Genomic DNA, 8,340 nt, shown 5'->3' with positions numbered 1-8,340 from the left:
CCCTAGACCCGAGCCTGTTTAGATACAAACAATATTTTATTCACCCTTAAAATACAAATTGTGTGGAAAACCAAATAGCCATCCATATAACATACATGCATATGACATACATGCATACATATATACATACATACGTTCGCATACATTCATCGCATAACATATTACAGAATAACAAAATCATAAATTATTATAGTGTTTTAAGCATTTTTCTGTTTTAGATAAGAATTTGCAGTGCAAGGAAGAATGACAAATAGAAAGATTACCTTTTATTTTGACAATAGTAGGACTGATAAAATAATAAATATGAATGTATGTATGACGTTTATCTGTTACAGAGTCATTCTGACATTATGTTATTAGTACAAATAATTGAATCGCCAGCTACTTCTTTTTTACTTAAAGGACATATTCCGACATCATAATATACTATCGCATATACATAGTTACATCATAAATGCGATTACAAGCTAAACTTTGACAGAATCTCAGGTTAATGTCGATATAGTCTCTCTGGGCTATAAATAGCATTAAGACATGAAAATGGGGACCCCCCACCTTAGGTCGCCTCTTTACAATGTCCATGCTACTGAAGGATACAGCAGGTTGGTATTTTGCCAATGCTTCTAAAGCAGAGAACGAAAAAACTGATTCTGAGAGAGGGAGGGGGGCAGACTTAACCTCCCTGCTAGCTACATCTACAAACTTCTACAATATACCACTAAGGGAGTTCATTTTGTGACAGTGACCCATTTAGTTGCCGCATTTACACTTGTGAACTACCTGAGGGAGAGACTTAGTCTGCTTACTACCATAATATACAGGATAAGGGCGCTATTGTAGTTATCTACTGTATATAAATACTTCTGTACTCACTTATCGAATTTCGACGGCTATTTTTAGAAATCTGATTTTGAGTTGTTTTAATAATATCGTTACGACCATGTGATAACAGTAATTACATATACAGATCTTGCCGCCACGCGCCGTCTTATTTCTGACTTTAATGTTATTCTCCCAAACAAACCAATATATGTAGATGTAGTCATGGGACTAACATACAAGTGAAACGTCTAAGTGGACAAAAACAGAGGTCTCCGTTACTTTTTTCTTTGAAGGATTTTTTTTTTTTCAGAAGGTAATATTACTCTAAATACCTTAGTTTAGGTCCAAATATAGCTGGAACAAATCTTCAGGGCCCTGTGGGATAGGAAAGGGGGTAGTGGGCTGGTTGGGTGGTGGGATAGGGATTGCATTTTCCAGTTGTGTGTGGTTAGTATTAAACTGTTGTTGTTGTTGTTTGAGAATGGAAATTGTCTGTTTCGTTTTTTTTGTTTCGTTTTTTGTGTGTGTGTTTTTGTTGTTGTTGATGGTGTGTGCTTCGTGTTGTAAGAGAAGTATACATTTCGCTGTCCTACTGAAACCCGGGTGTATTGTGGCAGTATAACGGGGAACTATTGTATTACTTATGCAACATGTTGTCAGAGGTGATTGTGTTGTTGCTGCTGAGAGAGGGGGTCGACCTGTTGTTATGGGGGTAACTTTAACTTGTTGTTAAGTCGGTTTATTTGTTGCTGCTAGAGGAGGGCGTCGACCTGTTGTTGTGGGGGAATCTTTACCTTGTTTTTAATGGGGTTGACTTGTTGTTGCTGGGGGCGGGGGATGGGGTTGACCTGTTGTTGTGGGGGTATTTTTAACTTGTTGCTGCTGAGAGAGGGGGTCGATCTGTTGTTGTGGGGGTATCTTTAACTTGTTGTTAAGGGGGTGTACTTGTTGTTACTGGGTCGGGTGGGTTGTTGATCTGTTGTTGCGGGGGTATCTTTGACTGGTTGCTGCTGAGAAAGGGGGTCGACCTGTTGTGGGGGTATCTTTACCTTGTTGTTCAGGGGTTGACTGTTTCTGCTGGGAGCGGGGATCGACCTGTTGTTGTGAAGTTTTCTTTTATTTGTTGTTAATAGGGTTTACTTATTGCTGCTGGAGGAGGGAGGAAAGCCGGAGTTCCCGGAGAAAAACCTCCGACCTACGGCCAGTACTTGGCAACTGCCCCACATAGGCTTCGAACACGCGACCCAGTGGTGGAGAACTAGTGGTAGCAGATTGTCAGACGCCTTAACCACTTGGCCATCGCGACTCCTGAAAAGTTTCAGAAAGTGACAGTATTAGTCGCCTATATGAATTCAATATTTCACCAGAGACATGTGGGTGTATCGCTCTAAACTTCCATCAACTTTGCCACATGATCGTTTTGGATAAGAATCATTAAAGTCGACAAGCAGGTATGATCCATCCTAGTGGTATGAGGTTCATATTTAATGGCAATCAATTATAGATCGTCACGCGATGCGAAACGTTTTTAGCGGGAATGGCTTGTGGCGATAGAAAAAAAAAACGACCTACGGCCAGTACCTGGCGAGTCCCCCACGTCGATCTCGAACACGCGACCCAGTGGTCATACAGATGGCACATCGATACCGAATATACATATGCATCTACTAAAAAGGTGTTTCCTTCAGAACGTTTGGCATTTTCATTCTCATGATAAAAGAAACCCATGTTATTTAAATAAAGCCCATCATTGATATATCTGTAAGTGAAATTGAAGATTTCTATTACCAGTTCTTGTAAGTTCTTCAAGAAGTTCAATATCATATAAAAGCAAAATGTCCACCAGAAGAGAATCAGTTTGTTTTCATAGGAATGCTTACAGTCTGCTGGAAAGGACTGAGGACGTTGAAAGACATTTGCGGCCTCATCGGGGATTTTGAATTACATGTAGTTGCTATGTTCGTTATCCGGAATAAGTGAAGTCCGCAAATATGAAATTTCTAATTCATTCGACAACTGGTTTAGGAGATATGGCATTACAAAGAGAGACATAAACCCGCATTTTCTTACTAAAATGCGTAAATATCGTCTTGGTTGAAAATTGGCCATTTTGAAGCAAATAAACTAAAAATCCTCAAATTTTGAAAGCCTCCGGATCCGCATGCAACAAACAAGTAACTGTTTGACATGATTTAACATTGTCAAACCAGCGTTCATTCGTGGAAAGGAATGTTTGTATGTCACTTGCGGAAGCTCATTTCTGCATGCTAACTGTCCAAAAACACCATATTTTAACTACATGTATTTCTGCATAGCAACGCATTTTTGTTGCTATGGTAGGCCATCTACGCATGGGCATTGAAAAAAAAAAAAGATAGCTCCAATTTACCAATATCATGTTCATAAAAGAATTTGGTAAATAAAATCAAGCTGAATTTTTTAATTTTAATGAGGCCAAACATTACCCTTAACGCCCCAAGTCCTTTGACAACCGAGGTTGAATAATTAAATTATTAAATAAATTATTAACAAGAAACTCCATTTTCATTTTGGCCCTTGTTGTTTAAGTTTAAATATATGTTTTGCCCATACAAAGTACAAATGGATTGGGCACAGATTATAGCAATATTGTCGTCGCCCTCTCCTTTGTTGTACTTTTGACAAGAAAAAAAACCAACAGATGATTGAATTCTAGTCCCCAAACAAAGATGGTTTCTAGAGAAGGACTGGAAAGTCAAACGCACTTTAAGTTGGCAATAATCGATTTTCAACTGAGATAGGAATTGTTTTCATCATATCTTTATTCAATATGAATCTAACGACTATACAATTTCCCCCCAGATATATGCTGTTGTTCCGGTGAGATTGATTGTGTTGAGGTCTGCGACTCCGTAACACCATTCCGCAAAACACCAGAGTCAGACTTAGAGCTCCGCCGGCCAATCTGTTACACTGTACCGGCACTTAGTAATTAGGAATAATTATTAAGATGTAATATCACTTATGGATATAGTATATAAACAACAATCATCTGCAATTTTCTTGATGTGTCTGGAAAGTCGATGATGTAGCAAATAGTTCCTCACTGTGACACACGGTAACGCCTTGTCATCTGAACATTCGTCGCCAAAATATTGCTTACTTAAGCAGAACGGTACCACTGCCAGACACTGTAACTGGGTATTTGAAACTGTTCAATCCGGCATGACTATAACTTTAATAAATCATTTCTGAAAATAAAACCATACAGTATGGGTCTTTAACGGGAAAGAGTAAAGATAAAATAAACATAATATAATCAGCGTCAGTACTCTGAGTGTTAAAGTCAATCAGTGGGGTTAGACCGGGATTCAAACCCCGAACTTCAGATTGTACATGCATTTCCATTGTTCCAACTGCCTGAGCTACATAATGAGCCTGCTCAACGGAAGTATACCGGCCCAATTATCCAAACGGATCTAAAGGGGCGGTTACTGTATAAATGAAAACCCACAGTGCAGTGGAGCAGGACTCCTTAATGAAGTGTATCATTAAGGATCCCTGTACTTCTGGCAGAGACTGTAACTTCGCTTTGGAAACTGTTTTTTTTTTCCGGGATAGACTATAGCTTTCATAAATCTTTTTTTTCAGAACCAAAGCTTACGGGACTTTTAAGAAACTAAATAATGATGAAATAAACAAAATAAAATTAACGACAATATTCTGAGTGTAAACATTGAGTGGGGGCTTAGACCAGAATTAGAACCCTTGGCCTGATTGCTCAAAAGTAGGTTAACTTTGAATAGTGGTTTGCGAAAATTTCAAATTGTTGTCACTAGGAACCCAGAGGCTTTCAAAGTAAAATAAATCTCCAAAACACATCAATCTGATCTGTTTCAACAAAGTCATAGCATTTAAAAGATATCAAATATTCTTGATTTTCTTGTACTCATATTTATGTTTAAAAGAAAAAATCCTCAACCAGTGTTTGTATCTGTAACAAACATATAAGCAACCGGGGTTTGATTTTCATCGCAAAACTATTCTTATCATATACATGTATATACTGTGTTAACCCATGTAATATGACCTATCAGCCCTGTGATTGGTTGTAAGTTTCAATTGTTCAATTGTGACGTCACGCCTATAGCTACATGTAGGACAAGCACATGACGTCACAGACTTACGCAGTGGAGTCAAAATGGAGGCTTTTTACATTTCAAGGTTGCATGAAATTGTCGTTTCACACGAATAAAGGCAACAAATCTTGATTATGTGATAAAAGGGACTTTACACTCGTTTTCATTCCATATGAAATTTATGAAACTCGTCACGATTGTTTTCTTTTCAGCTCGCCAGATGCTCGCTAAAATGAAAAATTCTTAAGACTCGTTTCATAAATCTCATATGAAATGGAAACTCATGTAAGATCCTATATGGTAGTCCCGTTAGACTGCTGAACAAATGATAAATGAAAAATAAGTAGTACTGTTTGAACAAAATTATTATAACTAGCATTACAATCATATTATAAAGTTTCAAAATGTATGAACGTGTATCTAAATATTATTCATTGCGTTATATCGCGAGAAAAATATTAGATCATCAATCGTGAAGCATTAATTAATCGTAGTAGATAAAATGTATTTTTGGAAAAAATCGAAATGGAAAAATCATTATACGAACGTATATTTCAATATGCTGACTGAGGTGTGGCAATGGGGTGCGGATCCATTCCCTTAGGTTAACATTTAGTTTTGTTACACCTCAAGTGAAGTTCTAGCTATTTGATTGTCGCCGGCGACGAAACAGGGAAACATCAATTCACACATCAGAAATATAAAATTGGGTGCGCGTGCCATTTCCCAATTAGACCAATATCGCTACAATAAACAACTATGATGACCAAACTATTATATTTAGTACCTAAACATACGTGTTTCATTTGATGAAATATGAAGTACAATATACATATTTATATCCACATTCATAACTGAATGAATGGACAGTTCAATTTAGAACCGGTACGGTATAGTAACATATTTATTAAGACGGGTATTGATAATTGAATGAAATAGTTTACCAAGACAACTTATTAAAGTGATAGCTCTATAATTATCTGGGTCTTCTTAATTTCCCTGATTTTTGTATATTGGTTTGATAAAACCGACATTCCAACTTTCCGAAATAATTCCCGTGTCTAATATTATATTGAACAATTTACAATAGACTGTGGTCATTTCCGGTGGGGATTTTTTCATATATTCATTCAAAACGCGGTCCGGGCCGGACGCTTTTTTTTTTTATATAGTTTTTTAGCTTTTTGTATTTCTGATTCAGTAATTGGTCCATTCAAAGTAAGTTGTTTACGTCATCATCATTATCTTCAAACCTGTCGTTTTCAACCTCGTCATTAGGTCCTATTACTGTCCTCCTCAAGTGAGTTAATAGCCATATAGGACGTCAATAGGTATGTCTGATGTAGTATTATTATTTATAACATGACGTGCGGTGTGCGCACAATATGGACTGATGTCACAATTAAATGCGTCCGGGTTCAGTACCCGTCACAATTAAATGCTTCCGGTTTCAGTACTGTTTCCAGGTTCGGTACCCAAGAATGAAGTTCCTTAGAAATAAAGGTATTTTTAGTAAAAAAAAATATACTATGCCTCTTAGAACTTGGCATTTGTGTAAAAGTTTGGTGTTGAATTAATTTACAGAAAACATTCTAACATTTTTTTTTGTCAGTTTTTTTTATATTGTACATGTATATTTTGGTGCAGGGTGCTGTGTGAAGAGTCCTGTGTTTACCTCCATCCAATGACCCGGAAGTTTATATTTGACATTGGTGACACATGCAGAGGATTATCTCGAGAAAAAAGGTCAATATGCTTTGTTGAAATTTTGATATTTTACTCCCAGGATTTTGCTTTTGACAAGGTTAGATGGAAAGTTGGCTATCAAATATTGGGAATTGTTTTTATGAAATTAAATGTTACAATGAAACATATAGTAAAATCAATTGTGGTCTTAGTCCTATATGTATCGTGGTTGATATCTATTAAGGAATCGCGTGTGAATAAAAACGATTTTGTACTTTAACTTATATATCTTTCCAGATTTTAGCATTTTGCTGTATAACCAACAGATTTACACGATTATCTATTTATATATCAATAATGGCCATATCAAGTACCAACGTTGTTTTGAAAATTACCTTCATATCAACCAACAAAAACCTTAGACAAATTCTTATGAATAATGGTATTATTAATCATAAACCTTGCTTCAATAAACTCAAATCGTTTGATATCTTCTTTGTACACGACGTAGGAAACACCAGACTAAATGGCTATGTTAAAAGACAACATTTACAATGCATATCTGAAATTAGTTTCATTAAGATATTAATAAATGAAATTATCAAACTGAGTTTTTCTTATATATGGCACTGTATGAAAGTATTGTTAATTTCATGCATGCAATGTCAAAAGCTAAATGAGTATGCAATTAAATTGAATCTCTAACGATAGAACTATTAAATTAATTTATAGTTTATTATCAGAAATGTCATGTTCGTATCATTAAGCTTCATGGACTGTGACCGGCCGAGTTCGGCTGCCTTTACAAAGAATACCGTCATTTTATTAGCATTGCACATGTGATTGATGAAAAATGTTGATGTCGTATTTTTTAATTTCAAAAATGTAATTAGAAAATGTTTCTGATAGATCCATAAACCCATCATACCATCGGATAAAGGTTTTCTAATTTCCTAAGAAAAGGTATGGATTACAAAATCAATATGGGAATGACGTCCCGTTGATATTTTGATTACTGACAAGTCGCAGTTCTTATTAAAGGCGCATAACTGGGGATGTGCATGAATAGGCAGAACCCGATTCATCGTGGTGGTCAAGTGGCTAAGGCGTCTGACATTCTGCTATTCTGGATATGAAAAACTTCTAAAGGAATTATGAGTGTTCTAAAACTGTGTTTGTCAGTGAATAGTTTTCAGGTTGTTTTTTCATTTTTTTGTCAGATTTTCTTAGATATTTGTTTTGAGTTGTTGTTATGGACTTGTTTTTCTCAGATATCGTTTGACACACGTATCTGTCAGTTGTTGTTATGTATTTGTTTTTCTCAGATTTCGTTAGAAACACGTATCTGTCAGTTGTTGTTATGTATTTGTTTTTCTCAGACTTCGTTAGATACACGTATCTGTCAGTTGTTGTTATGTATTTGTTTTTCTCAGATTTCGTTAGATATACGTATCTGTCGGTTGTTGATATGTATCTGTTTTTCTCAGATTTCGTTAGATACACGTTTCTGTCAGTTGTTGTTATGTATTTGTTTTTCTCAGATTTCGTTAGATACACGTATCTGTCAGTTGTTGTTATTGATTTGTTTTTCTCAGATTTCGTTAGAAACACGTATCTGTCAGTTGTTGTTATGTATTTGTTTTTCTCAGACTTCGTTAGATACACGTATCTGTCAGTTGTTGTTATGTATTTGTTTTTCTCAGATTTCGTTAGA

The sequence above is a fragment of the Mizuhopecten yessoensis genome, unplaced genomic scaffold, assembly GCF_002113885.1.
Source record: "Mizuhopecten yessoensis strain PY_sf001 unplaced genomic scaffold, ASM211388v2 scaffold5547, whole genome shotgun sequence".
In the NCBI taxonomy this organism is placed as follows: Eukaryota; Metazoa; Mollusca; class Bivalvia; order Pectinida; family Pectinidae; genus Mizuhopecten; species Mizuhopecten yessoensis.
This window is presented reverse-complemented; position numbering follows the sequence as displayed.